This window comes from Lonchura striata, chromosome 2, assembly GCF_050655825.1.
Source record: "Lonchura striata isolate lonStrDom1 chromosome 2, ASM5065582v1, whole genome shotgun sequence".
In the NCBI taxonomy this organism is placed as follows: Eukaryota; Metazoa; Chordata; class Aves; order Passeriformes; family Estrildidae; genus Lonchura; species Lonchura striata.
The window spans coordinates 112,943,611-112,966,222 of NC_140704.1; the positions used below are offsets into that span (position 1 = coordinate 112,943,611).

The 22,612-nt window shown below is 33.4% G+C and overlaps 1 long non-coding RNA gene across 1 annotated transcript in view; it reads left to right on the top strand.

Moving 5' to 3' along the window:
• Positions 1-1,818: 1,818 nt before the first annotated feature.
• The window catches only part of LOC110468137 (uncharacterized), an 80,875-nt gene continuing 60,081 nt past the window's right edge, over positions 1,819-22,612 (top strand). The window contains exon 1 of the long non-coding RNA XR_002465032.4: positions 1,819-1,845. This is a non-coding gene — a long non-coding RNA (uncharacterized LOC110468137). The remainder of the gene's footprint in view (positions 1,846-22,612) is intronic.

A 22,612-nucleotide genomic window follows, 5' to 3' on the forward strand; every position in this document is an offset into this window, starting at 1 on the left:
AAACATAGAAACATGACTTTATTTTAAATATATAATATATATATAAATATAAGGATTTTATAAACATCACACAGTATTTCCAGTAACACTCTGGATGACATAATGGAGAGTTAAATTTTTCTTCTACTGTAAGAATTGTCCTTTCTGATTGCTGCTAGTCATGGCCCCTGTTCTGTACTGTCAGCCCTCATTTGGAGAAGTGGTTCTTTTGAGAAAAATGGGTTTCTGGAGCTTCAGGCTTTAGATAATTTGAAGCTAACTGCATAAATATCTGCAGATATGTGTAATGTATCAACAAACTTGTCAAACATGAGAAGTATGAATCTTCCAGATACAACTTCTCTGATTTATTTCATCCTGAATTTCATCCTGAATGTAAAGATATTCTCCTAAACCAATGGAGATATTCTCAGTTTATAAAATCAATCAGTCTGGTTCCATAGATGGACAGAAACATGTCATATGCTTCATAAAAACCTGAAGTAACAGATTATAAGCCAGTTAAAGTCTACATCCTTTTTTTACCAATTTTTTCTCAGTCATCTAATTGGGAAAGCTCTTTCTGCCTGTGTCACATCATGCTTATAATCAAAGTATTGGGAGGGAGAGAAAGGACAAACAGACTTGGTGTCAGGGGCACACTAAGTAAAGACAAGAATGACACATCAGCTGCAAAAGGGGCAGGAATGGTACTTACTACCCAAGCATCACATCTTCAGCCAAACATATTGAAATTGCCATATTGTTGACTGAAGTACTTCCTCCTTGAAAGCTAATACATGGGGAAAAAAACCCATGAAAACCAAAACCACATTCAAAGGAGTTAAAGATGATAAGGAACTAAGCCATTTGAAGGACACAGTGTCTTGGAACCTTCATAACCAACTATGCCCCAAAAAGTGATAAACCTTTTTTTCTTGCATGCCAGGAAGCATAGGGGGTTTTACATTCAAATTTTTTCTCCTATATTATTTAAAAATAATAAGATTACAGTCAAACCAGTTTTAGGCATATCATCCATAAGAAGTAGGACATTTCTGAGGAAAAATATAAGTATTTTTCATTATTTTTAGATTCAGTGTTTATATTTTGAAAATGGGAGCATACATTTAAACTAGGTAAGCAAGTCTATCAAAATAGACTATCTGAAATAAAAATAAAATGGAAACTGTGAAGAAACAAAATTTGTCAGCAGTGAGACAACAATCCTGCACAATCCTGCACTTCTGAAAGAAACTTCTGGTTCATGAGCTAAATATTAAATCTAAGTTCCTCTGTTAGCAATTATCTTTTTCTTTTGCATTCTTCTTTATAAAGTTTGAAGAATTCAGTAGAATGGGGTCTGTACACATGAGAAGTAGTAGGAATGATTTTCAAAGGAGAAAAAAGAATGTATGGTTACTAAGAAAAAGTAAATATATATTTAGGAATTTGTTTCCCATAATCCTTTTTTTTCATTGAATTAGATTACCTCAAGATGAAAACAGCTTTCTGTTTGACAGATTAACTTAAAATGAAAGAGCAATGCAGCACTTTATTCTTGTTTTTCCAGTGACATTTTTTCTACTTACATTCAATTCCAAACGACATTTTTGGAACAATTCAGACAAAACCTAGCAATCTTGCTAGTATTGTGTGCAACATGCTAAATCTTGTTGCAGAGGAAAGCAGTGTTAGGATGTTATATTACATCTACTGCTGATTGGAAGCTGTGGTCACTCAGCTCCCTGCAGGCATAATAAATACTCCACAAAACATCTGTCTCATGCACAAATTGACCATACCACATTGTTTTGCTTATTGAGTTTGGCAGACACAGCTGATGGAGGTTGCAATGCATTTTCAGTAAGTACTGACAAATACATGTTCAGAGAATTCATTTTAACTCCTTTACTTATCTGTTTTTGATAAAGACAAAGTGCTTATACAGTAGCAGGGTTTTTTATTATGGCAGAAATGCTTAACAAGGTAACAATATATCATCCCATATAATCTCAATCAACTCATTTTCACTATATTAGTGCACATTTTTATATCACATGATAAATTGTTCTTGTTCTTCTTTGGAGTCCTTAATGGACTGTTGAAACTCTTTGATAATTCAGAAGGTGGCCAAAATCTTGAAGATTATCAAGAGAATACAGGGTTGATATGTACTACTGATTTTATGATTCAAATGTAATCTTATGCCTTGAACTTGAACTTTTACTGACTCAACAGTATAATAATCACTACATGTTTCCAAATCAGACAATATTAACTATGCTTTTACTAATATAAGTTCTTGTCTAGAGACAGGTTCAGTTTTTTCACATCTTCATCCTAATGTTGCACAGGAGTAAATGAGTAGTTATTGAGGAAAAGTGAAATTGGAAATGTAGAAAAATTTTTTTGTTCCCTTGGAATATTGTTAACTCATTGTTAACTATGTGTTAACTATGTGTTTTGTATTTCATAAGGTAAATAGAAGCTATATAGCTGACTATTACTGAAAAGCATCATTGGGAATTATAAATTGACTATCTATATACTAGCAAATCCAAAGAGAGAATCTTCTTTTAACACTGAAGTAAGCCATCTCAAATTTTTTCTCTAGGGATTGTCAGACTGTGACATATTTATGTGGTTTTGGCAAACGTGAAAGACACACACACACACGCGCCAAATCTACAATTCTCTAAGTTTTGGAAACAAAATTTAACAAGACAGAAATTAATTGGTCATATAATAATGTCTGACAATGGATGTAGAGTGATGAGTCTTAGAAAAAATTAATTAAAATGTGACCCCACATTTGTCATTCTAAATCACCTCTTCATTGACAGCAGGAAGACTTGGATGGCATTTATCTAGGAACTTTCTTCTACTCATGTTGGTGGTGCAAAACAGTAAAAATTTTAATATTCTGAACGTAGTCCTGCAGGTATTACTAAATCAACAAATAAATGGATAATACAGAATCATTCTAGAGATACCAGTCAGGGAGAATAGGTGGGTAATGTTGCCAGGTTGCTCCATGTTGTGGTTTAGATGGTTTAGGATTTTACTTCAAGGAATGATGTGACTGTTGTCTCTGGCCTGCTTTCCCCTTTCCCTTCCCAACATTCCTCTTGTTTCATCTATGCTGGGGAAATTATCTAACTTTAGCCTCATGGCAATTTCTACAATTAGAAAGTTTAAGGGGCTTTCTTCAGTCTATACTGGACTGTCTTCCTCCATGCCACCTCAAAACTAAATTTTTGCACTATGAAAGCATGATCAGAGTCTGATGGAAATGTTGACACTGAAATCAACATTTGCGGGGGGAATATGTGTTTACTGCATCCCCTAAAAAGTGAGGAGTCAAAGATTGCTCATGAAGACAGGGAAAATAATTTGGATGTGTATTTGGATAAGCACTGTTAGTTAAGGATAGAAGGCAGATTTCTTTGGATTGGTATTTTGAGATAATTGAAGTACTCAAGTAAATGAAAAAAGAAACAATCCCAATGAACCAATCATCAAACCAACTAACCAACCCACCAAAACCATCTTGATTTATCAAATACAAAATTAACTTTTAAAATCATTGCCAAATTTCATCTTTAAGGATAAAATATAAAATATAACATGGACAAAATAAAACTATCTGCTGTAAAATGTAAAGAACATTAACTTTCATTGAAGTCTTTTTTTGTAGAGTAGTAATCCATATTTGTCTAGTAAGTGCATTCTTCTATCATCCTTCAGGAATATTCAGCACAAAATCTGAAAGAGGCGGACATTTGATCTGTTTGACAAGTTCTGTGCTAATTCTTTTTTAAATTTAATTTTTTAAAATTTAACAACACTTTATATATAAAGTGATGCCTCCTACACTTCCATGTATATTTTATACTTAAGAACCTTATACCATTTTAGCAGGCATTCTGTATCTATCATAGATCATGTCTTCTATAATCCAAAAAATGTCAGGGAATATATTCCTTGAAAACAGAACCAAAGCCAGGTACATGAACACAGGAATAAGTAAAACACAGGGTCCTAAAACTTGGAATCTTAGCATTGAATGAAAGCTTCTGCTCACTTTTTTCTCTAGTTTTTTCATCCAGTGGTTGAAATGCTTGAATAGGTTTCCTCCCAGTTAGATTTTATTGGTATTTACATTGGTATTTAAAATATTTGGAGGGATGCTAGACCTGGTTGTTCAGGTCTAGTACACACATATTTTTTATACAATATATTCTTCTTGCCGTTTCTCTTTAGTTACTTTAAAGCACATAGTAATATGTTGAAGTACAGTTGAAATCCCTAGGATTTAAGTCCTTAATAATTTTATCACTTGCTAATGCATTCCTTAATTAGAACATCAGTAGATAAAGTTACACATTTGCTACTCTAATAAAGAAGGTCTCCAGAAAAAAAACAGTGCAGATGGTGGTGTTGCAATCATCACAGCTATTACAGTCCTAGTTTATTAATTTGATGGGTATTGGCTGATAAAATACATGCACCTGATACTTCACATTTCAGATGGTCCTTTCAGGGACACAGACAAGTGAAAATCTAATAAAAAAGGAGACGCTATCAGTACATATATTTAATCTACTTAGTCCAGTAGCTTCAGTTTTAATGCTGGGCATTGCTTTTTGGTGAGCAGTTATATTTTTATTAAAAATAGTGCATAATTAAATGATAACATTCTATAAAAATCTACTCATAATAATTACAGTTACTAATTTGATCTATCCTTGTCTTTGTAAATTACCATTTTACTTACTTGGATTGCTGAAGATTGATCAAACTCATGCAACAGCATCATAATGTCTGTGGATTGCATTAGAATTTCTTACAGTGATTATTCCTTATGAAACTTATATTTTTAGAATTTACTCTGTAACAGTTTTTCTTCTTTAAGATAGGAAAATTTCTAAACCAATAAAAAAATCAGAAAGATCATCTTAATATTTTGACAGAATTCTAAAACAATATTTGTTTCCATATTAACAATGTTATTGTCAGATTTTATTTTTGCTTATCTTGCTGCTTGTTCTCTTTCAAAAATAATTTTAGGAAGACTGGAAAATACCATAATATCAGATGGACAGATTTTCTTCAGACAAATGTTTAGATCAAAAATATATTTAGTGGCCACAGTTGTATATTGTTTCAGAGCACTGGAAAAAAGTTATATAAATACATGTTTGCTATTCCTGTTGTGTAAATTACAAAAGTAAGATAGTAGTATTTTGCTCCTTCTCTGATCTATATTATGAATCTATTGAAAATGTTGCTATGGTGTGTGAAATATAGATAACATAAAAAGATAAAAAAATTCCAAATAAAACTCTAAACATAAAGTAGTAAAAACAGTAAATCTATACTATGAATGCTAAGAGAACATATGCAAAACACTTTTCTTTTTTTCTTGTTTTTTTGAGAATAGTTGTATGTAATAATTTTTAACATCACAATTAAATGTTTATTATTTTCATTTTTAGTTTGGATCATGTTGTCTTTGCTCTGTAGGTAGTATTTTTAATATGACTCATTGTTTTCATAGTTATTAAAATTATCTTTTGAGACTGTAGGAGATAGTTTTAATAGCTACTTTTTGTTGATGTCCTCCATTACTTATGATAGGCAACCCTACCTTTGTTGATGATGTAGCAGATGCAAGACATAATGAAAAAAAATAGGCCAAAGCAAATTTTCTTCCTAAATGTTTCAGAATTTTTCATTCATTAGCATCAGTAACAATAATTCAGTAAAGTTTATAAAACACATTTTATTTTGAATAAATTGAATAAATTTCAGGGGGAACTATTTGGTTTTTTGTTGCTTTTTTTTGTTGTTGGGGGTTTTGGGGTTTTTTGTAAGTGTTTTTGGGTGCTGTTTTTAATTGTTTGGTTTTTTGTGGTTTTTTGTTTGTTTGTTTGTTTGTATTTTGTTTTTTTCTCCTTTATTTAAGGCAACAACATTATCTTGGAGAAAAAAATGGGGTGAAATGAAACCATTAAATAAATAATTTAGAAAAAAAAATTCAAAGCCTTGATCTTTTGGACCAGGTGATGAAAACAGTAACAACCACAGGGTTTTCCAAGCATAGACAAGTGTGAATACATAAGACCAGAAGGCATGGGAAGCAGATTTGAAAACAGACATTGCTGTCAGAAAGCTTTCAGAATAGCCTTTGGATACATTTAAAAGGAATTTTTGAAATGTGCATGTACCTTCATTGCCATTTACGCAGCTGATGCTTGGCCATCATTTCACACTTTTGCTCTTTTGTACCTTGAATAGAAACTCCCACTCCATCACATGGGATAGTATGCAACAAAGGATCAGGATCACCACCACCCATAACTCTCTCCCTCTAAGTCCTACAGCATTGCATAGGAGACATCATTTTTCCATTCCTTCAGCAAACACACTTGAAAAACCTACAGGACTAAAGGAGAGAAATAACAGACAGGCACTGAAGAAACAGTTTGGTAGCAAATCCAAGCAGAAGCTTTGTTCTTCATTCCCATTTGTTTCAGACAGATCCAAAGACCTTTGGTATGAATTTATATCTAAATGCAAGAAGGTGATCAAAAAGTTAGTCTGAATTATTATTTAAAGCCTAGAGCTGAAATTATTTTATACTCTCCATTTCCAATCCAAGGTCTTAACCTTTAGTCTGGAGGGTTAGTTCCAGTTGTATTTTATCCACAGGAGGAATTGCTCAGCAGTGAAAAGAATAAATTATTAAAAATCTCCTTGATCCTATTGCATAGATTCAATTCTTTTATTTTTAACAAAAGAAGTCAGGAACATAGACCAGAATTGAGGCACACTCCAGCCCAGCCACACTGACAAGATCATCTGAAAATGAGGATCCAAATCCCTTTAGACACCTACTATTTTACTTATTCAGGAGTACAAATGAAATTATGACCTTAGTGGTGTAGCAGTGGTCAAAGAAAACTAGCAGAGACACCATTAAACTTTTTTATTGTATGTATCTGTATTTTGAAAATGTTGGATACACGTAAGTAAACTAAATTGTCACTCTTTGTAATGTTGATTTTTTTGTTTATGAAATATGATTGGTATGAAATATATTGCAAGGTAATAAACGCTAAATACATTCAACTTTCAAGATAACAATGTAAAACTTTCATGCTTTCATTTGCTGGAAAACTCTGAGGAGTTGTTAGAACAGAATAAAAGAACTCGCAAGGACACAAGAAAAATCAAACAGCCCTCTCCATCTCACTCACTAATCTACAGCTGTGCAGATGCACAATATTTTCTGAAGCAAATGCAAATTGTTAAATTATCCACATTAATTATCCCAACGTTTTTTTTAATACAAAAGAAAGCTAGCTTTTAGAACACTATGCTACATCTACAGTCAGGCTACACCACATCTTATTAATCTGTTCAATATTATTCTAAAAAAAATCTAATAATAATTTCATAGCAGTTTCATTGGTTTATGCAATTAGTCTGATTTGTAAATACAAGCAAAGAATGTAACTTAAAAATCATCTTGGGAATATCCTTTCAGGTATTTGATTGATAACAGTACAAACCAATATTCTCAAGATTCTAATTGCAAAGACTTTTTAAATTCCAAGAAAACCTTCCGTATTTTGAACTACTGTTCTTCTCTTTCCTATGCTTAACTGTAATTTAATGGTGGTTCCTATGATTAAAAATGGTGCTGGGAAGCATTCTGGCAAAACTATTATTTGTTTTCTCTTCAGTGTATATCCCTGCAGAAACTGGAAAGTAATATCTTATTTTCTCTAAACACATATTTCAAGCTGATATTTAGGGCTTTCAAAGCATACGGTTTCCAGAACCCCCTTATTTTCAAGTATATTTTAAGTAGCAAGACATTAATTTTCTATAAAAAATGGTTCCCCAGTTTTTATGTAAAAATATTTATTTGATATTCTTTAAAAACCATAGTAAGATTTCAGAGCACAGCACTGACAACTACCAAAAACAATGGTGCAAAGAGCCTCTATGAAAGTGTAACAATTAACAGTTTTAAAAATGGGGAAAGGGAGATAATGGAAGAATTATTCGTTTTAAGAAAAAGAAACGTCCACATTCATTACTCACATGGGATATTATGAATCAGAACACTGTATACAAGTGGTGTAATACATTATTTCTGATCCACATGCTCTTCTGCCAAAATATAAATGTTCAACTAAACTTATGCTTTCAAGTAGTTTTGTTTCTTTAAAGCAGCACATGAAATTCAGACCAGTGTCTCTGGGCTGACAAATTATTTGCCAGTAGTATTCTGCTTCTTTGTTTCTGCTTCTGAGTACAATAAAAAATATTATACCTGCCTGCAAGATAATGTTTGCGTTAGTCTGAAAAAGAGCAAACTGGTAAAGACAGGATCTAACAGAAGAGGCTTCAAGAAAACTGTTCTTCATTGGATTTAGTACTATTCATAATATTATGAAAAGAAATTGTTACATTATTTAAGATTTTCTCCCTGTGCCCAGCAATGATTCATGCTTTAGTAAGTCATTAGCTCTCTGCACATATTTTTGCCAGAGAGAGAACAGCAGTTTTGTCATCTGCATCCTTGCAACTACAACTTCCTTCTGAGGCTAGGAACTTGCAAAGAACACCACATTTTAAATTAGGATTCAAAACTTGGCAGCAGATTCATACCTGTTTTTCCATAATCCATAGAAATCCATAGAAAGATTAGTTTATCTTACTATTTTTTTTAAAGCCTAATATTTCCCTCTCTTCTTTTTTTAATGTTTAGTAACAAATATTTTTTTAATCTTCTTTTTATGATTCTTTTAAAAATAAGGTCAACATAAATTGCTTTTCACAAGCTAAGTTTATATATTTAGTGCTGATATTAGTTTTACTAGCAGAGTATAGAACTGTGATAATTTGTATTGCCTCAGTGGATATAAATGTACATGATAAAACTCTTGGAAATGAAGCAGAAGGCAAAAAAACTTCATAGAAATATGCTTAAATAAGTCATAAGAAACAGGTAAATTCTTTAATTAGAAGGCACTTATAGTAAGCAATTATTTTAAAGTGATTGATAGTGGACTTCTTTTAAAAGGCTCCTTTAACAAGGAAATTAATATGAATGACCAGTTTTGCCCCTACTTAAAGAGATTGATTCTGTATATAAACTAATAGAGCATTAGCTTAAGTTAGTTCTTAAAATGTAATCAAATATATTAGGAAGAAGCCTTTTCTCTTAATATAGATGTGCTTACCCTAAGTCTTTCTTTTTGTTTTTTTGTTTGTTGGCATTTTCTTTAAGAGTCTACTAGAACAGTAATCTTTTTACACTCTAAATCAAAAGATTAGTGTTGAGAAAATAAATACATTTTATAACCTTTGTCAAGTCTGGAAATATATTGAAAATCTATGAACCTTTTCATGAATGCCTTACTAAATGCCTCAAACAACATGCCTGAACAGGTTCCGCAGCTTCTCTTTTGGAAATGTGAAAATATCCCTCAGGGATGTTACAGATGTGTGCCTATGAACCAGAAGTGCAGAGAAATCTGAGCAGAAGAACAAACAAAATAGAAATTAAAATTTTTATACAAGCTTGGAAATCACCTTTATGGTAAGGAAAGCCAGGTTCCATTTGTGTAATGGTGCATAGCTTAGTGTGAGTCCAGGGGGGGGGAAAGCACCAAAAAGCCAGCATAACTCTAAGGTGGGTGTGCATCTTAAGTGTATGGCAAGCCTCCACATGCACAGCCAGTGGGGTTTGTTAAACTCCAGCATGAAGCTTAAGAGGGATTTAAAAAAAAAGTTCATATTTTAAAAGGAAATGGACTGTTCTTAGAAATCACCATGTTGATTTTCACTCCCGAAATTTCTTTCTAAAAGTAGCATGGGTGATTTTATCCATGGGTAAGCAATGGATATAATTTACCTTCTGCTCTGTCTCGATTGTTGTCTCAAAGGGTTGTGATTATTATGAAACCTTAGTGCTTGTGTGAACAGAGAACTGGATTTTTATATTGGCCCTGGCTGTGATGGACTTAACTTTTTCCATAGTGGCTTTCATACCGCTGTGCTTTGTCATTAGAAGGATGTTTATAACACCCAAATGTTTTGGGTAAAGGTGAGCAGTGCTCAAACAGCATCAAGGCTGTCTCTCCAACCCAAAGGCCAGTAGGCTGGGCCTGGGCAGGAGTTTGTGAGGGGACACAGCCAACACAGATGACCCAAAATGACCAAAGGGATATTCCATACCATATGTCATTGTATTCAGCAATAAAAACCTAAGAGAAAGGAACAGGGGGGACATTTGATATTAACAAGTTTGTCCTCCAAAGCAACTATAAGCATGCTGAGGCCCTACTTCCATGGAAGTGACTGGGCATTGCCCCCTGGTATTCAGGAAAAATAAGGGGTTTTTTCCCTTTACTTTAGCACATGGCCTTTATTAAAGCTTGTTGCCTTTATTAATAGCCATGTGCAGGCTTTGTTAAACTGCCTTCATCTTAACCCAAGAGTTTTTCACCTTATTTTCTCCCCATTTTGTTAAGGACTGAGTGGCTTTGTTAACCTACCACACCAGTGCAATTCATGTTATTGAAAATTGCTTTGCATACTGAAGTAACTAAATAATATTTCAGCATGGGGAAAATGATTAAGAAAAGAAAGCAAATCATACATTTATGAAGAAAACGTTCTTTCAAATTTCCTCTAAAATGGTACAGACAAAGAAACAAACTAACAAAACAACAAAAAAAAACCCAACCACCAAATTGCACCAATAATGGAACAAACAAACAAAAACCCTAAGAAAGCCTTAGGCATAAACCAGAAAAAAAGCCCCAAGATTTGATGAAAGAGCAGACAGTGATAGACGAGATGGAAAATGGAAAAGAATGACTTTGGACTTTATTAAGAAACCTAATTTGATCAGAAAAAGCCAGTGAGGATGATGAGGTAGCAGAGGTATAAATATGTGTACTGGTGTTCTGTTTTTCCACCTATGCTTTTATGTCTCCTGTGCTCCATGACTTTGTTTTATTAGCAGTTTAAGCACTGTATCCATCAAATTCCATGAGAACTTGAGCAATAAATTCTAAAAATAAGGTTGAATTGCTAAAACCAATGTTTGGGTTTTTTGAGGATATTCTGATTTTAGACTGGACTAAAATAACTGAAGAGTGGCTTGTCCCATTTTTATAAAGTCTTTATTGTGCTCCTTTTAATTTCCTAATTGACTGTATTTACATAGTCTTTTGTATTTTGAATCTGTGGGTTCTCACACCTTTTTAGTTTCCCTGTCTAAAAATCTGTTACTACTTCTCAGACTCTTTTGCGCTTCCTTTTAAGTAGCCTGCTGACTTAAAATAGCATCAATATAGCACAGTCAGTTATCTTCACTTAAGTCCACACTTTCCTTTACAGAATTACTTTTCAGTTCAGTTCTGAATGTAAAGCTTTCTTCTTTCTTTAGAAAGGTCCACTTCCTTTCTAAAATTTTGAATATAACTTAAGTGCTATGCTGAGCTTTGAGAAGCATATCTGGATGTGCATGAGGAGGCTTCACTGCAATATTTCCATTCTAACATGATTCTTAGATCCTACTCAGTTTAAAGTATCTTTGGGAAATCTTGTAGCCACATTGTCGCTCAACTTTGTCACCTCTTTAAGCTGAGAAACTTTATGAAGCTTAGAAGTTGTTTTTTCTTTTTAATTTTTTCATTTTATGGAATTCTGTCAAAAAATATTTTTTCCTAGTCAGTGGATGCACATTTGATTTTCTTTAAATCACTATTTTGTTTGTACTTTTGGCAAGTGACAACTGCTTGACTAAAACAATCATTTTTCATATTCTTATTTGAATGTATCACTTAATCTATAAATGAGAATGCACTCTTTATTTATTTATGAGATTTTGTATTATGTTGTCTGTAGTAAGCAGTAGAAACACTATCCTGCTAGTGGTGGATATGACCCACTGAGGCATCAAAATTTTTCTTTTATTTTTAATCAAATATTTCTAATTGATGTTTGAATTTCTGAAAGAAAAGCTTGTCTGTTGCTAGTCCTTTTATTGTGAATTTATTTTCTATGCTCTTTAATTTGACAGCTAAATCTCTCATATCTCTATCTTATCTAGTGTATGGAGTATGATGACAGTCAAGCTCAGATAAGAATATTTTAAGGAGCTTCAATGATGATAAATATTGCATATTTTTTGCATCTTTGTCTGACAATGAAGTCTGGTGATTTCGGTTCTGGTGTTTTAGACTAAGCGTTGGTCTGTTTATTTATATGGTACTGTAGCAACTAATGCTTTATGCAATGAACACCATCTCCTTGGAAAACAGTACTTTATTTTGATTTAAGTTTTCTTTCATGGTAAAGAATGATTTTAGCTTCTCAAATATTTGGGCTTCTCAAACAGACCAACTTTCTTCAGTTTCCTTTTCCATTCTTACTATCACTCTTTCACTTTCACATGAAACATTTTCAATAATTTCTTTTTCTGGTTTTGTTCCTATCTCTTTAATAATTGGTTGATATTGAAATTTTCAAAAATGTACTTTTAAAACATAATCAATCAGATTTTTAGTTACATTTTGTCTTGCCCTTGAGATAATTCCTTTCCATTTACCAGACATTGACTGCAAACCAGAATTGCTTTAGGTGCCCTGAAGTAGCTTGGCATGAGTAGAATTTTTAGAAGAAAGGTAGATTAAAACCCCAAGAGAAGTCATGCTTGTCAGAAAAAGATAAAAAGCAATTGATACACCTGAGAACAAATTTTAATGTAAGAATGACTAAATCTTCCAACAAAATGCAAAACTATCAATTTAGCTTTACCATAATTTGTCATTTTCTAAAGATAATATTACTTTTAGAAATCTAATATCTAACCACATCTCAGTCCTGATTAGTTGATGTGAGGTATTTCAGACATGGTAGAAATAGGAAGACTTGTCAGTGTTAAGACGTTTATTTCCACTGCAGTGTTATGTCCCCCTTACCACAGTTTTCTCATGCTCTTTTTCACTCTCTCAATACAACCTTTTCTTTCATTTATAATATTTTTACTTTTTAGAGAAATTGTGTTTAACAAAAGATAGCCAGAAGGATTGGATAAGAAGAATTTGCCTATGTCTCCCAAGTGGTAATTTGAATTTTTTTCTATTAATATAAGACTGCACCCAAAATGTTGCCTAATAGATCTATTTTGACCCTTATTGCAGAGAGAGTGCAGAACATGATATATGACTATTCTAAAGAGAATTAGAGGAAATATTTGCTTTCTCAGTTATTAAAAATAAAACCACAGAAATAGCTGAAGAATAAATGTAGGTATAACACAGTGGCATATACTCGTTATTATGACTAAACTTGCAGGTAATGGTTAATGATAGTTTAAAATTTCTATTGAGCTTTTGATGAAATTCAGTATAGAGGCAGGGTTAGGACAGGGCACAGTACAGAAATAATGAAATCACAGATTTAGGCAGGATTCTGAGCAGAAATTCTCCCCAACTACAGAGATTGTTAATGTTGTCCAGTGAATGCCAAAGACTACTTATGATTCTACCTATTGTCTCATGTAATACAAATTGATGCTAAATTAGTCCTTGCTTCTATCCACTAGCCAGAAGTCACTCAAGCATAGAAAAGTCACAGCATTTTATGTACTGCTTTATTCTATGGCTAAGAAGTTATTTTCAGGAATATTTCGAGTCCCCGCACTTTCACCCTGCACTGCACCACTATGCCTTTTCCACTTAGTTCCCTAGAATTAGTTTAAAGCAAATCCAAATTAATATAAAAATTATATTTTAGCAGTGTATTTACATTTATCAGTGCATTTTCTTGATGTGCTTTTAGAATAGTGTATAAATAGTTGTATTGAAAATGAGCAGGAAAGAAATTGAAAAAATAAATACATTAATAATTTTATTTCAGAAAATGTTGGTGGAATGCTCACTGATGACAATAACCACTACTGTAGTTTAAGAGAGATAGCATTTTCAGTTTTGTGTTTTGTATGTGAATGTGACACTGCTTTTTAGGTCAGATACAATTTTCTTTGCAAAAAACAAGATTGCTTTAAATTAAAAAGGTTTTACCTGCTTACAGGCTTGAAGCAACTTCTGAGGGTCACACTCATAAAACCGTATTTAATATATCACATTTTCAATGTTTTTGGGTACAGACCACTTTTTGCACACTGATTTTTGCTTTCAATGTTTTGTCTAGGAGGAACACTAGTTGTGCACAGTATGTTTGAGTTTAGACACTAAAGAACTGAAAATTCAGGTCCCTGACTTTCATGGGTGTTTTATGTGCAGATCACTGAGAAATAAATGGTGCACATCTTGGTATGCAAAACTTTGATTTTGAGATTTAATATAGCATAGAAATTTCTTCTTTCTTAGTCTGTTCTTGCATACCCACTGATGTTTTAAGTCTGTAATCTTTGACCCTTATCTTCTCAATTTCACTTCTTTAAAGAAATTGTTCAGCAAGCACTCTAAAGTCAGGCAGGAAGAAGCCTTCTACTTACCATGTTATATATATAAGGAGGTTCTGAAAGATTTATCAACCAGTTAATGACATAATTTGTTAATCATTAATCCAGGAAATCTCTTTGCCATTAAAGCTGAATGACACTGTTCAATATGTGTCAGCTGGTTCTATTTATCTCTTAAGCAGATGGCCTGGAAGGAATGCAGAATTTGTAAAGGCATATAAAAATTGGTTTCTGTTACTCTGAGATATATGCTTCTATAAAGTGTACTTTAGTGTTCTTTAATAAATAGCCCATGTGTGGTATTTCTTCCAAAAGGATCAGCAGAAGAGAGAGGCTCTTGCTTTATCCGGTAGATACGATAGTGAAAAGAAACCCATCAAACAACACAAGAGAATTTACTGTATTTCACATATGCACTCCAAATTGTTTACCACAGTTTTAGAAACCACCTGGTATGCCCCAGTATCACCAAGACAAAAGGCTAACACTAAACTTAACATGGACATTTAAAGATACTTGAAATTATAGAAATGCAAACTGTAAATCCCAATGGATCTGTCACATTGTCCCAGTTTTGGGATTATATTCTAAGTTTCAGCTTGTAGTGTGTGAGCTGAAAGTTTTTTAGCATTGTAAATTGACATTAATATTAAAGAAGGTGAAGACAAGCAAAGAAGAAAAACCTCTGTCTCAGTTATGTCATGAGCTATTGCTCATTAGCTGACTATGTCTGGAATTAGTTCACAGAATAAAGGGGTAAATTCTTTGGAACTGATGTCACATGTACCATGTGTTTGTCTGTCTGTGATAATCCTTATTTTATTTTCTGCAAGTCTTTATCTGAAGCTGCTCTTCAGCAGGCTCCTTAATTTTAATGACTATCAGGGATTTAATCATTACATGATGAATCTTTGCCTCTTAAATGTGGATGGCTTTTTACAAAGTGTTCCCAATTTCAACAATTAGTTGAAATGATATTTAGAAATTGAATACTTTTCAATTATCCAGATGCATCATATGAGACTTAATATATTTTTGCCACTAGAAATATCTTTAGAAATGAATATTTTTGATCTTTTTGAATAGAGAGTAAATTAGGTGAGAGAAAATGATAATTCAAGAAAGATATATCTGGAAAAAAAGATATCACTGTTTGTAAAATATTGGAGTCCTGTGACTTTAGGATTTTAGGGTTGTTTTCTTAGAAATTTTGTCATCAAAAGAATGACTTATCTCTTTTTTAATTTTGCAGGCTAGATGTATGTTAAAATTTTGGATCAGAGAAATATGTCAACTTTTGCTGCTAGTCATAATGATTTTAATTATGTTTTCTTCTGAAATAACTCTTTAGAAGAGCTGAAATAGCCATTCATAATGAATAACCAGAGTTATTTGGTTAGAGATTTGATTGCTCACCTAATATGAATCTTCTTTGCTCCATTTGCCATTTTTAAATGATCATTGAAATTTTGTCCAAATAATTTGCCATTTACATTTTGTGCAAAATTAATACCCATTCGTCTGTATTCTCTGTTAAAGGGAAATTTAAGATCACTCTGCAGAAATCTATTTCTAGTCCCAGTAAAGTTAGTTAAAGTGTTACAATTTGAAAATTCCATAGAGATGGAACTGGATGCCTGGCTCATGTGACAGCTTTTCCTTCTTGATTTGCTGTCTGTAATTTTTTTTTAGTGTTCATGGATGAATAATATTTTTAGATACTTGTAATGAGTAAATGAACTCTTAGATTAATTTTTTGATGAATGTTGACTGCTGTGACTCTCATAAGCTCAGTTATCATTGTTCTGGCAGCATAAATGGGCTTAAAATCAGCATAAATTACTTTTGCAAGTATTTCCAAACCTCTCTGCAGTAGTAGAGTAGCATAAAACTGCCTAGTATAAATTAGAATTAGACTATTGCATTTTACTTATTTCAGTTTGGCCTTGATTTTTTTTTTTTCTGGATTTTTTCCTTAACTATGAAATTTTGTTTATAATCTAAATTTCCTTTAAAAATTTGGCTTTAAGATTTTAATTTAAAAGTTTAAAAATAGCTTACAATCAGTCATCAGAGCATATAGGTTTTCCTTCCACATTCTATGCTTTATCCCCAATGGAGTCCAAAGTTAATAAACCTGAACTGTAAGATTTATTTATCTTATTGAGGCACACCCTCATCTTTTCCTTTAAAGTTAATTGAACTGCAAAGTGGACTCAATGGGTTCAAACAACCAGGCTTTGATTCCCTTTACATGCAGGCTCCTCTCTAGGTTATGGATCTGGGAAATATTGTTGTGCATCACATTCCCTGAGTGTTAGACATCTCTTGTTCTGGCTGCCAGATCAGTCCCTTTGGGTTGGTTACTGCAGGAAACAAAGTAGATCTTCAAGTGGTGATCATCATTCAGCTCCACAAGATAAGAAGATATAGGGACAGTTGAAAGCTGTTATATTCCACCTCCCCCAGTATCCTTTCACCTCAGCAATGTGTCCCTGATAGACCTGAATCTTTTCCCTTAAAAAACCCCTACCTCTGCATTGCTGTTAAAATGTGGCCTAGACAAATTTGTGTCCTAATGGTATGAAATTCAGGATGCAATTTGAAACACTTTATATGTCAAAGTCCTAACAGTAACTATTTATTGCCTGAAGTTATAGAATGACTGTAGATTAATAAATTAACTTTTAAGACCAAAATACAAGTATTGTATGATTGTTCTTTGGTATTTTAGATTGAAAATTATTTTTAAAATGGATTGCATTGGCCCATGGTGTTGCCAACAGATTGATCTTTTGATGAGAGTTGAAAAAAACCCATCAAAATAACAGCAAGAGAAAATTGGTGTACTGACATGAAATAAATTGGTCTATAGGAACAAGAATAATTACATATTTCAGTAATTTAATATGTGGTAAAAATGTGTCTTAAATCTCAGTCAAAACAAGATGTATAAGAAAGAATCATGTTAGGTCACTAGAGATCTTTTGTAGGGGAGAAGCAGTACAATAGATCAGAACAATATTTTACAAAGAGATTTTTTTGCTGCTTGTCCACAAATGTACCATTTGTTCTTTTACCAGTATTTTGAAATCAGTAAATATGTATAATGAAAAATATTATCAGTCTAAATGGGCTTAACTTTACCCTCCTCTGTGAATATATGGCTAACATATGCAGTACATACAGGGTTAAGTTGGTGTTACTGCCTCAAACCCTTTCTCTCTTTCTTAATCTTTTTGTCAAAGCTTCCTTTGCCATAGATCTAGGATTTCTTTGGTTTTACTGAAATCAAATCCTTTCTTAATTGTTCTTGGCATGACTTGATACCCCTCAAAATTACTTGTTCCTATGGTTAATGCCTCAAGAAGGGAATGAACAGAAATATTTTAAATTAAGGGATTATGCCAAAGCAAAAGAAAACGTTTCATTTTTTTTTTTTTAAGTATCTGTAGACAAGACCTGGATTACTGGTTCATAGTATCTGTAGCTCTAATCAGACTACTGAAGTGAATCAATTGTTCATTATTTGAAATGGATGGATGGGATATTGAAGCCTTCTCAGAAGAATCTAAATTTCAAATTAAACTTGTAGACCATTGCTTTCTATGTGGCTATAAAAAACCCTGAGGATTTATATATTTACACAAATTCCTCAAGATTTGCAAGTTTACTGCAGCTAATGGACACCCTCTTTCCCCAAGTTGTGCTCAAAGTCTTAATGTGCCACAAGCTCATTTGCACTTTTAAAATAAAATTAAATTACTTTATTAAAACTCTTCAACATCTTCCCTCCATTTTTTCTTAGTATGCTGACAAATACATGGGAGAAAAGAATCATCAATAATGCTTACTTCTGGGTATCTTCTTATCTATTAAATTACTGGTTTAGATTATATTTTTATTTTTACACTGAAAAGACAGATTTACTCTTCTGTGTCCCTCTTTTCCTCCAGCTGCTAGTTCAGAAGAGGACAAGTTTTCTATAGATCCAATACCATGTTGTTCAACATTGTGCTGGAGTAGCATAGAATCACAGATTCACAGAATTTTTAGGATTGGAAGGGACATCTGGAGATCATCTAGTCCAACCTCATTTAGTTCCACATCCCTGAGAAACCTTAAATATGGTAGAACATCTCATAATGTGTTCATGCAACTGACTATACCTGCCTTCTTAATTCTGGAGACATAAATTACTCCCCAGATTACATTAACTATTTTTGATTCTCTCTCTTCTGCATTTCTTGAAGCCTAGACATCTATCTCATATACTGCCACCTACACTGTAGAAATTTAAAGAGGAGAGAACAATCCTATCTGGAGACAAGCTGTCTCCTTTCTCACTTTTTTCACTGCCTGGCACGGAGTGGAACTTGAATGCCAAGTGCAATTACACTGTTAATTCAGAAGTTACAACAGATATGGTGCATTACATGCAGGATCTTTCTGACACTGGAAGAGTGAGACAAGAAAGATGAGTTCACTTAGTGCTAAAAGTACACAAATTATTAGTTTCTGGGACTTTGAACTCATCTCATTAATGATTCAAGAGACTTGCATTTGATTGTGAGAAAGTGCTGCAGTCATTATTAATCAGCTTGGATCTTCACTTTGCACAAAGATGATACAATGAGTTTTGTTTTTTAAAGAAATGTATCTCTTTGCCTTCTGAGCACAGGAACATTTATTGGTTTAAATGAACAATTTACTAAAGACAGAGTATTTCTGGACATGTCTGTTTGATGTACAGGTCTTTAATCCACATATCTTTTCAGTGCCTAGAGCTGTTCTGTGATGTCATATCCTGGGCTGGTAGTTCTTTACTAGAGGTCATGGCCCAAGTGGAGTAATGTTGGTTATAAATTGGATTTTTCATCTAACAGAAACTTACTTATTCATGCCAGTATTTAATGTAATAATACTGATGAAAATAGAACCTATGTTGCAAATGTCACTCCATAATTAAAAAGTCTCTAAACCATTACTAGTGGTTACTGTAAATAACTGCAAATAATCAGCTACACAAGTAAATAGAGAGAATCTTACCAGCTTATGAGTAAACAAATTCTTTTCTAAAACTGAGGCATCAAAGGCAAGCGAGAGTTTTGTGGAGGTAGTGGTACACACCCATGAGTTCATCAGTTTTTGCTGGCTTTAGTTGCTAGCTTTTTTTTTTTTTTTTAGGCTGTTTATGCTCAAGAGGAACTGCAACATTTTTCAGTGGGGAATTTTTATTCCTTCATGTCTTCAGCAAATGCACAAAATGTAGTCAGTACTGCAGAGATCAGTATGATTACTGTGAATAGCTCTGTCCACACATATCTAGGAATGTTAAATCTAACAGTCATAAACCTTTCGTAGGATCTGCAGGTTATGAATAATACTCTTCTCCTTGGAAACACTTTTTTAAGAATTCAGTTTTGCTTAAGCAGCTAATGAGTGAAGGTCAAAGTTGTTACAGGTCAGTGAGAACACAGAAAACATGAGTGCATTGAACATCAGTTCTGTCATACTGGACTCTCTTAATTTTTGAAATTTTATAATACTGATTGAATATATTTAACCTTCAACATTCCATAAATAAAAATGGTAGTTTTTTAAAATTTGTGGTTAGTTCAATTATTCTCTGCATTTGGATAAAATAACTTCAAAAACTCACACACCCAAAAAACTGCTACTTTAAAAAAAATCCAAAACATTGTTTGTGATAATTAACAGTATAGTTCCATCTTTTTGGTATTTTGATATATCTCTTCTACAAATTTAACTTAACAGCTTTCTTGTTGCCCTTTGACAAATTGCTGGCAAACTTTGTAAAAAGTCTGAGAATGGAGTAAAAAAGAAACATAATGTTTAAACAGTGAATAATATTACAATGTTACTTTCTCTTGTGTAATTTCATTTGAATTATTTACAGCAAAAATATAGAGAGATATCTACAGTAAATAGATGTCTGTCTACATCTGGACTAGTTACCCTGCTGTCAATTTGTTAGCCAAGAAAAACGGGCACTTCAATTAAAGTAGATATTTAATACATAGAGGTAGATAGATAGATAGATAGACAGACAGATAGATAGATAGATAGAGAGAGAGAGAGAGAGAGAGATGATAGATAGAAAGAGAGAGATATTTGAGAAAAATTGTGCCCTTTATCACAAACAAAACGTGCATCAAATATGTCCTCTTACTTAACAGTTTTTCTGTATTTCACTTTAGGTATTTTTAAAATATTTGCTAGGAGATATGTTAGAAAATTATATAAAATCTTCACCTCAATATTTGAAAACAGCTATAAGATCATAAAACATCACAAAACATCACATAAGAAGTGAGATAAGCTTGAACACAAATACATATAAGTAGCACCTGCCCAGAGTTTTTGTTGTCATTGTGAAAAAATCCTTTGTAATGATAGTGGAAGACCTCAACCTTACCCTAACCTGCAGCATAAACTAACCTGACCTGACATTAGTCTGTATCTCACCTAACCTACTGGCAATGATACACGTCTATACATTTGGTCACAAACAATTGCTTACAACTTACAAAAAATAAATATTATCTCTAGGTAATCTGAGTCTTGACTGGTATTCAGTGAAAAGTGGAAGCCAGATCCTCTGTCCCTTACCTACGTGTCAAGGAAGCCAAACATGGCTCTGAGAAAGTGTGAAATATTAGACCACTTCCTGAACTAAGACAGTGAAGGTATAATCACTAAAATATGGTCCTTGCTGGTGTATTCTTACAAAATCCAGTAAGATCTAGAAGAAAAATCTGGAACTAAACCTGCAATAATGAGAACTGCAAAGATTTTCAGCAGTTACATATCTCCTGAGGTAGGGTCTGTCCTGTTTTTAATAATGAAAAACAGTCCTTGTTGCTGTCTAAATTCTGCTAAAGGTAATGTCTGAAAAGAGCAAGGTAAATTAAATACCCCTTTCTCCTGAGTTCTGAATTTTCTGCTCTGTGATAAAGAAGTGCAGCACAGAAACCACAGATCTGTTAGGCTAACCTCAGTAACTGGAAAAAAATTGCAGAGAAGGTCACACTGGGTGCTATTGAAAGGCATTTAAAGGGCAATGCACTCATCAGGCACAGTCAACACAAATTCATGAAGGGAAATTCCTGTCTAAATGATTTGATATCCTTCTGTGATAAGGTCACTTGGCGAGTGGATGAGCAGAAGGCAGTGAATGAAGTCTTTCTGGATTTTAGTCAAGTCTCTGATGCTCTCCCTCACAGTATCCTTCTGGACAAGCTGTCCAGCTGTCAGATAGGCAGATACACAGCAGGCTTGGTAAAGAATTGGCTGCAGGGCAGGACTCAAAGTGTTTTGATGAATGGGTCTATATCTGGTATAAAACTGGACACCAGCAGTACTCCTCAGGGCCCAGTTCTAAGGACAGCTCTGTTCAATATACCTATCAACAACCTGGATGCAAATTTGTTGGCTATGTCAAACTGGGAGGTGTTCTCTTGAGGGACAAGTATAGCTTTGAGGTTGCTATGGTTTGGATTTGTTATGAACACAGTGTCAATAACGCCAATGTTAATATGTTTTAGTTATTGTTGAACAGCTCTCATGCATCATCAATGGCATGAACTTAAAAAACAAATGCTGGATCCTAAACCTGGGATGGAATAATGCCAGACATGAGTATAAACTGGGAGAGGAGTGGCTGGAAATAATCTCAAAGGGCCTTCTTGACTTTCATATTTAATTTACCCACCACTAGGAAACACATTTCTATGAGATAAAATGTTCCTTTTTTTAATTTTCCCCTTGGAAAAAAAAGCACTTGCACCAATGAACACTAACATAAATAGACAGGAATGAACAGAATTAAGACACTTTAAACACAGAAATTTAACTCAAAGGGAAATACAACATTTTCCTCTTACAAATGTAAGAAGTAATTGTATTCTTTGTTGGATTTTGCACCTAGAATGGAGTAACGCAAGGCACAAGGAGACCAGTCCTGAGAAAAGTGATTTGGGGCTTTTGGCCAGCACGAGGCTCAGTGGGCGCCAGCATTGCCCTGGCAGCCCAGAGGGCAAACCTCAACCTGGGGCACATCAAACACTACATGACCAACCAGTCAAA